The sequence below is a fragment of the Psammomys obesus genome, unplaced genomic scaffold (assembly GCF_907164565.1).
Source record: "Psammomys obesus unplaced genomic scaffold, mPsaObe1.curated_primary_1811, whole genome shotgun sequence".
NCBI classification, from domain to species: Eukaryota; Metazoa; Chordata; class Mammalia; order Rodentia; family Muridae; genus Psammomys; species Psammomys obesus.
Genome location: NW_026594462.1, coordinates 4,156,600 through 4,164,889, shown reverse-complemented (window position 1 = coordinate 4,164,889; position 8,290 = coordinate 4,156,600). Strand labels below are relative to the sequence as shown.

Below are 8,290 nucleotides of genomic sequence, written 5' to 3'. Positions count from 1 at the left end.
AATATTTATCATTGATTTATCTTTTAGTTAAGCAGTGGTTATTCCTAAACCAGCTGTATACCCAAATCACCACACAGAGACTAGGATTTTTTTTTTAAATTAACCTATGCTGGGCAATAGTTACTCCATCCTAAACCTCCAAGCCTGCATAGTTTCCTACCATTCAGATTTCCCACATTATACTTGCTTTTAGTCATATCTTTATGGTCTCTTACATACAGGCTCATATCATCTGTAAATACATACCCTTTTCTATTTGTATTTTTTATTTTCTTCTCTTGTCTTTTTGCTCTAGCTAAGACTTCAAGCTCTGTGTTGAAGAAGAGTGGAGAGAATGGGCAACCTCACGTTCCTGATTTTAATGGAAATGCTTTGAGTTTCCTCCTGCTTAGTAGAATGTTGTCTCTGTGTTGAATAAATTCTTATTATTCTAGATATGTTACTTCTATTCCTAGTTTATTGCTCTTTTGATAAAAGGATGTCAGATTTTATCAAAAACCTTTTCTGCACCTATTGAGACAATCATGTGATTTCTTTGAGTCCATTTATGTATTCGATACATAATGTAATCCATGTGTATATTCAACATACATGTTGAATCACTCCTGCATCTCTGGAATAAGGATGAGTTGATCGTGATGAATCATTTTTTTTATATGTCTTTGACTTCAGGTTGCAAGTATTTCATTGAGAATTTTTTCATCTATGTTTGTAGAGAGACTGGCCTATGGTTTTCTTTGTCATATCTTTACCTGGCTTCAGGGCAATACTGACTGACCTTGAAGAAGGAACTGGCAGTGTTCTGTCCATTTCTATTTTATGGACTATTTTTGGAAAGATTGGTGTTAGGTTCTTTTGAAAGCTTGTAGAATTCAGCAGTGAATCCATCTGGACTTGGATCTCTCTCTCTCATGTGTGTGTGTGCTTATGTACTCAAATGTGCATGTGAGGATCATCTTCCATCATTTAAAAAAACTTTAAATAAAATTTTATTATATAAGGTGGTCATATAATTGTATGCTTTTCCACTTTGTACACAATTATTCTTAATCTTCATAGAAAGGTGCTTCTTATCTGGTGATGCAAGCACTACATTCTACTGTAACAGAATAGTAGAAATGCCTCAGGGATTTCAGTTGAAAGCAGGATGCTGGTATATGGCTCTCACATCCAGTATCGGAAATGCACAAATGTCTTTATTCAAAAATACAAAATAAATTATCTGTAGGCCTGGACACTGACAGCAGTAAACCTTATATAAATATTATATATTGTCAATGGAAACCAGCAACTGCTGTGGCCAGCTAGTCTTCTCTTCCATCATTTTTTTTTTTTCAGGTAGCTTCTCTGAAGTTATTGATGAGGAACCTTCCTTGAGCTTCCTGTCGCATTTCACGGTTAAAAGTGAAGCGCTATTCTAGGAGTTAGAACATGCCACCTCCCATTCTACCCATTGTGGTCAATCCAAGAATTTCTATCACTACAGCTTCTGCTGTCGTTAAAAAGAAGGCCATCTCAGCAGCATCCAGTAAGGCAGTTCTTACAACCTATGCTGGATCAGTGCTTCCTTTTTTCCCCGTGTTCACAAAATCTCCAAGTATAGTATTATAACAAACTTTTGAGGAACTCTGCAGAATTTCCTCAACTATCAAAGATCCTCCAACACGTGCATTCTTAACAACAGCCGTTCTGGGAATTGTGAGTGCTCCTCTAATAATTTCTATACCTAGTTTCTGATCTTCATGAGCAGGCTTCAGTGAATCCAGGGCTGGGATGTACTGAATCAGGGAATGACTCCCTCCTAGAACAATACCTTTTTCAGCAGCTGCCCTTGTAGAATTGAGAGCATCCATAGCTCTTGTCTTTATTCTCATTCACTTCAGCATACTTGTGCCCCCAACCTTCAGCACAGCTACCCCATCTGAAAATTTAGCCAGTTGCTCCTTCAGCTTTTCCTTTTCATATTCAGTAATTGTGATGTCTAACTGCTCAGTGATTTCCTGAATACATTTCCAGTTTGAGCTTTGTCACCCTTTTCTTTCAAAAGCATGGCATCATCTTTGGTGACAATGACCTCTCCAACTTTTCTAAGTCAAGAACGTGAACATCTTCAGGATTTAGATTCCACCCTCCTTCACTCAATCCCTAATCACCGGTAACATCAGCCATCTTTACACTCGTTCTTCCTATTGTCCTCAAACCCTGGAGCTTTGACTGCTACAACCTGCAGACCAACTTTTAGCCTGTTCAAAACCAATGTGCTTAGAGCTTGTGCATCAACATCTTCTGCCATTTTGTCCCAGGGCTTCTGATGAGCACTGACAATTTCAAGAGCAGGTACAATGGCCTGGATGCTAGAAATTTTTTTTTTTTTCACTCAACAGAACATAGGCATCTTGGAATTTACATTTTGACCTTCTTAATAACATCTGGGAAAATATGTCCTTTATCAAGTGTCATACCTTCAATAATTTCTATTTCATCATTCAGAGTTTTACCAAGCCTTCACTGTGATGACACTCAAACTTTTTCATTGCGTCAGAAATGATGTTTCCACTGTCTTTGTCTCTGTTTGTACAAACCAGAAAACCCGAACAATATTTTTAGGTGTTGTCACAGTTTTAGATGGCTTTTCAAGTTTGGCAATTAGAGAATCAAGAGCCACCATCAGACCTCTCATGATTTCCACTGGATTAGCCCCTTTGCTGATCTTCTCAAAGCCCTCCTGGGAATAGAACATGCCAGAACAGCAGTAGCTGTAGTGCCATCCCCAGCTCCTTCATCTGTGTTATTGGCAACGTATTGGTTTATCTTTTAAATCAATTGACTTTGCAACAGTGACCCCATTGTGTATTAATTTGGGACTTCCCCAACTCTGTTCAGTATTCACTGTTCTTCCCTTTGGCCCCATTGAAACATCTACAGCATGAGCCAAAACGTCTACGGTTTACACCCTGAAGCGTTAAGGCTGGAGTATCCGCACCGCATTTTACACTTCTGTCATAGGCCCTCATGAGATGAGGAACCAGTGCTTGGGACACTGCTCTCACCTCCAACACTCTTACACTGTGTTCACTGAGGCAACAGTTGTCAATCAAATCCAGAGCTCCCTGATACTGCCAGTCTCGCTAGCCCTCTTGCTCTGGGTACTCTACCTGTCTCTGTCTTCTGCACCCAACAAGCCACCACATCTACCTGGCAGGTATGTATGATCTGCAGATCTAAACTCTGGTCTTCACAATTGCTGGGCAAATGCTCTACTCACTGGACCATCTCTCCAGGGCTTGATGTTTTTTTGGATTGGAGATTTTGTTTATATTACTGCTTCAATGTCATTGCTTGTCGATGATCTCTTTACATTGTTTATCTCATCTTGATTTAATGTTGGTACTTCATGTGAGTCTACAGATTCATGTATTTATTTTACATTTTCTAGTTTCATGGGTTTAAAAGTTTTTCCTAACCATTTTTTCCAAATTTCATTGGTATTTGTTATAATGCCTCCCTTTTCATCAGTAGTCTTATTAATTCAGGTCTTCTTTTTCTTTCTTTTAGTTTCCCAAAGAGTTCACTGATTTCATCTTTTTACTTAAAAAATCTTATAAAATGTATTTTATTGTTATTATTGTGTGTATGTATGTGACTGTGGGAGTTCCTCTGTGTATGTGTGGGGCAGAAAAGGCACCCACCACAGTGTGTGTGTAGAGGTCAGGGAATGACTTTCAGGAGTCAGTCCTTCCTTCTGCTATGAAGGATGGAATCTCCAGGTTTGCTTGGCAAGCACTTTTACGTACTAAGCCTAATCAATGGCCCACTGCTTACCTTTTCTTTGCAGTTTTTAAATTTTAATTTCTGTGCTGGATAGTTTTAGGTCAGCTTGACACAAGCTGGAGTCATTTGGGCAGAAGGAACCAAAACTGAGGTAGGACATTTTCTTAATTAGAGATTGATGGGGGTTGGAAGGCAGCCCATTGAGGATGGTGCCATCCCCTGGCTGGTGGCCCTGGATCATAGAAAGCAGTCTGTGCAAGCCATATGAAGCACACCAGTAAGCAGTAGTCCTCCATGGCTTCTGCAGCAGCTCCAGCCTCGAGGTTCCCTCCCAGTTTGAGGTCCTCCCTTGGTTTGCCTCAGAGGATCTTGACTCAGGATATGTAATCCAAATAAACCTTTTCCATCCCAAGTTGGTTTTGGTCATGGTGTTTCATCACAGCAACAGTAGCCCTAGCTACGGTACTTTCATTCATTTCTGACCTGATCTTGGCTGTTTATTTTTAGCTACTGACTTTGAATTTGATTTGTTCTAATTTTCACAGAGTTCAAAGGTACAGCATTATCGTATATTTATGAGAGATCTTTCTTTAATGTAGGCGCTTATAGCTGTGAACTTTCTTCTTAGTACTGCTTTGATTGTATTCCATATGTTTTGGTATGTTTATGTTTTCATTTTAATTCAGTTTTAGGTATTAAAAATCTTCCTTCTTAAATTTTTTGATAACACATTCATTATGCAATAGTGTCTTCTTTGGTTTCTGTGAGTTAGTCTACAATTTCTCCTGTTGTTGATTTTTAGCTTTACTCCATTGTGTCCGGATAGAATACAATACATTATTTCACTTTTCCTACATTTATTGAGATTTCTTTTTGGTACTCTCTTATATAATGTAATTTAGAGAAAGTACCACAGGCTACTGAGGGGGAACTTATATTCTTTTGTGTTTCCATGGAATGTTCTACAGAAGTCTTTTAGGTCCATTTGATCTGTGATATCATTTATGTTCAATGTTTCTGTTTATTTGTTAGAATAACCTGTCTATTGACCAGAGTGTAGTACTAAAATCATCCAGTATTACTGTGTAAAGACTAATCTGTGTCTTTACAGCCAGTGGTATTTACTTTACAAAATTAGGTACACAAGAGTTTGCTACATGTATGTTTAGATTTGCAATGTGCACTTGATGGAATATTCATTTAAGCAGTATGAAAAGATCACCCTTATCGGGTCTGACTAATTATTTTCGATGCCTGATTTGTCAGATGTTTAGACAGTGGCCTATGCTTGCCTTCTCGTTTCATTAAATTGGAACGCCTTTAACCATCCTTTACTCTAAGGTTGTGATTTTCATTGATGGTAAGATGCATTTCTGGAGTAAAATAAAAATAGGTGGATATTGTTTTTTAATTTACCCTGCCAACCTGTTTCTTTTATTGGATATGTAGCCCATTACTATTCAGTCATTATCAAAAGGTATGTATTAGTTCCTGCCTGTTATTTTATTGATTTTATAGTATTTTGTGTCTTCCTTTTTCTACTTCTTAACTGCTCTTTCAGCCTGGGTTAGTTTTTCCTATAGACTCCTGGATGTGTCTCTTTACCTTCAGTTTGAACGAGTAAGTACCTTCTGTGATGCTGATTTAGAGGACATGAAAGTCCTTCATCTTTTAAAAATTGCGGTAAGTTCTTTCTCCTTAAGTTATTACAGATAATTTTGCTTGGTATACTTGTGTTAGTATATTACAGTATTTGGAACACATAATTCTATGTTCTGTTGCTCTTTGGATCTAGTGAGAAAGCCACTGCGATTCTCATAGGCTTGCACTTTTGAGACTTAATGCTTTTATCCTACCACTTTCAGTACTTTTTTTTTTTTGTTCCCTATGTTTAGTGTTTTAACTATAATGTGATACAGAAGTTATTTTCTGGACTTTTCCATTTAGTGTTTGTTAGTTGTCTCTTGAGTCTAGAAAGTTGCCAGGTTCTATATTCGGAGAACTTTTCTGTTATGATTCTATTGGATATAGTACTTCCATTTTTAGTCTACAGTTCTCTCCTTTTTCCATACCCATGATTCATAAGTGTTGTTTATTCCATTGCTGATGTGTTAAAGTTATTTTTATGAAATTGTGTTTGTTTCTCAGTTTCTCTCTTAAACTGGCTGTCACCCAAATAATTGAGACTCTATTATATTACTTTAATAAGCTGCACAGCACAATAACTGAATAGTTATTTCTCTATTCTTAACCCTCTAAGCTAATCTGGATTCCTCCCAGTGGACATCACAGAGATACTTGCACTTTGTAGCTTTTCTGCTCTAGCTTAATTTCTTCTGATGTCTCCTGGACCTCTGCCTGTGGCTAATCTAGTACTTCCTCTTCTAACTCCTCCTCCTCTGGCTGGCAGAGAGTCCAGTCCTATTTTCTCCCCTGGTCAGTGATTGGCTGTAACTTGCTTTATTGGCATTTCAGAGGACAGCTGGGGAGCAGTGTTTACACAACATTGAGACAGGAGAGTCTCAGAACAAGGATTGCAACCAAATATGGAGGGTACAGAAACCAGCATTTGAATTACACAATAACCTTATGCCTACACTGTTGTATATTTTATTGGTTCATGATGCCAAATAGAGCATATATATTCTGTTCATGTTTTCTTATTTTTATTTTTTTCAGTGCCTGAATGTTTTACTTCATTTACCTTGTCTTTTGTCCCTGATAGTCTGTCTTTCATTTGATCTGCTAATGAGGTTCTTATTTTCTTATTTTTATTTTTGTCATTGTCTGAATATTTGAGTTTACCTACCTGTGTTTTGTCCCTGATATTCTGTCTTCCACTTGGTCCATTTAACTGCTGAGGTTTCTATTAAGTTTTGTTTTTAAATTTTCCTGAGTTTATTAATTTAAACTTTTTTAATTTTCCCAGTATTTCATTTTATAGAATTTCTTTTTTCTGACTTTATTTCATTTAGCTGTTTATTTCTCTTGTCTTTGGATCCATTACATACTCTTATATTCATTATTACAAATTCCTTGTCTGAAGTTCACTTAATTCACTCCAATTGAGACCCATGACTGTAGAATTGGGAGTAATAATGTCTCGATTTTTATGTTTCTTATATTGTTGCATTATATTATTAATCTGGTATGCAATTTTAAAAATATATATTCTTTCAGTTGAGATATTTTCAATATTCTAATAGGGGTAGATTATGGTAACGTTGAGGTGAATGGCTCAAAACATAAATCCTCAACGTATGTGTTCAGGGAGTCTGGCGTAACCCCTGTCTTACTCCCAGCATAGAATAACTGCAGAAGCACAGCAGCTGCTGGGTAGGTCCACTATGCAGAGCAAACTAGCCCACCCAACAGTGGTTTGTTTAACTCCAAGACCCACTGAAGGATCAGTGAACAAAGACTGCAGTGTAACTATGATATTAGTTACTAGGACTAGGGCTGGAGGAGGTGTAGCTGGGTAAACGTACGGACTGTTAATGTTATTAACTGGTATTGAGAAAATAGTCACAGTGGGGAAATACATTTGAGGGGAAGTTGAGAAACTGCTGGGATCCACGGAGTTTAGAGAATTTTAGTTTCGAGGGGTCAAACTTAAACTAAAAGAGGAAGATAAAGGCAAGAGAGAAAGAGGTAGGAATGAGAGAAAAAGTATCTGGGTTGCACATGGGAAAAATTGTAGAGAATACACAATAGTAGACTGGGTGGAGAAGCAGAAAGATTACTCAGTCAGCCTAATCCAACAACATACATGCAAACATAAAATAATTGCTATTGTGCAAGATGAGGGTTAAAATCAGAAAAAATGAAAATTAAAATCATTAAAATAATAAAAAAAACCCAAGTGTGATGAAAGGACATTATACTTTTTTTTTTTTATTATTGAAAACAGCTTTTTTTTCTCCTATAATGCACCCTGATTACACTTTTCCCTTCCTTTACTTCTCCTACTTCCTCCCTATCCAGATCCTATCCGGATCTAATGTTTCTCATTAGAAAACAGACATCTGAGGAATTACAATAAAGTAAGACAAAATATAATAAGAGAAACAAACAGCAACACGTCAGAATTGGACAAAGCGAACAAACAGAAGGAAAAGAGCAGGAGAGAAGGCGTAAGACACAAGGACCCACTTGTTCACACACTTAGGAATCCCATAACAAATACTAACTTGGAAGGCGTAACATATATGCAGAGGACCTGTAGGATAAAAAGAAGGAAAAAATAAATGAAACAAAATAAAAAATAATAAGAAAGTAAAAGCACTTTATGAGACAAGGAACCTCCAAAGATGACATTGCATTCATTTTCTGTTGGCTGTCTATGGCTGGGCATGCAGCCTCTTCCTAAGAGTAGCTTGTTTCCTCACTGAGACTCTCTTGGAGGAAACTAAATTTTCATTAGCTAGCAGTTAACAATTGGAGATTGTTTCTGGGGTAGGGATGAGGACATGTGTCCACTTTTATTTTCAACTCTAGAACTCTAGACCCATGCAGGCGC

The 8,290-nt window shown here is 37.3% G+C and overlaps 1 pseudogene; it reads right to left on the bottom strand.

Moving 5' to 3' along the window:
• Nucleotides 1-1,424: 1,424 nt before the first annotated feature.
• Nucleotides 1,425-7,977, bottom strand: LOC129685565 (60 kDa heat shock protein, mitochondrial-like; annotated as a pseudogene).
• Between the last annotated feature and the right edge of the window lie 313 nt (nucleotides 7,978-8,290).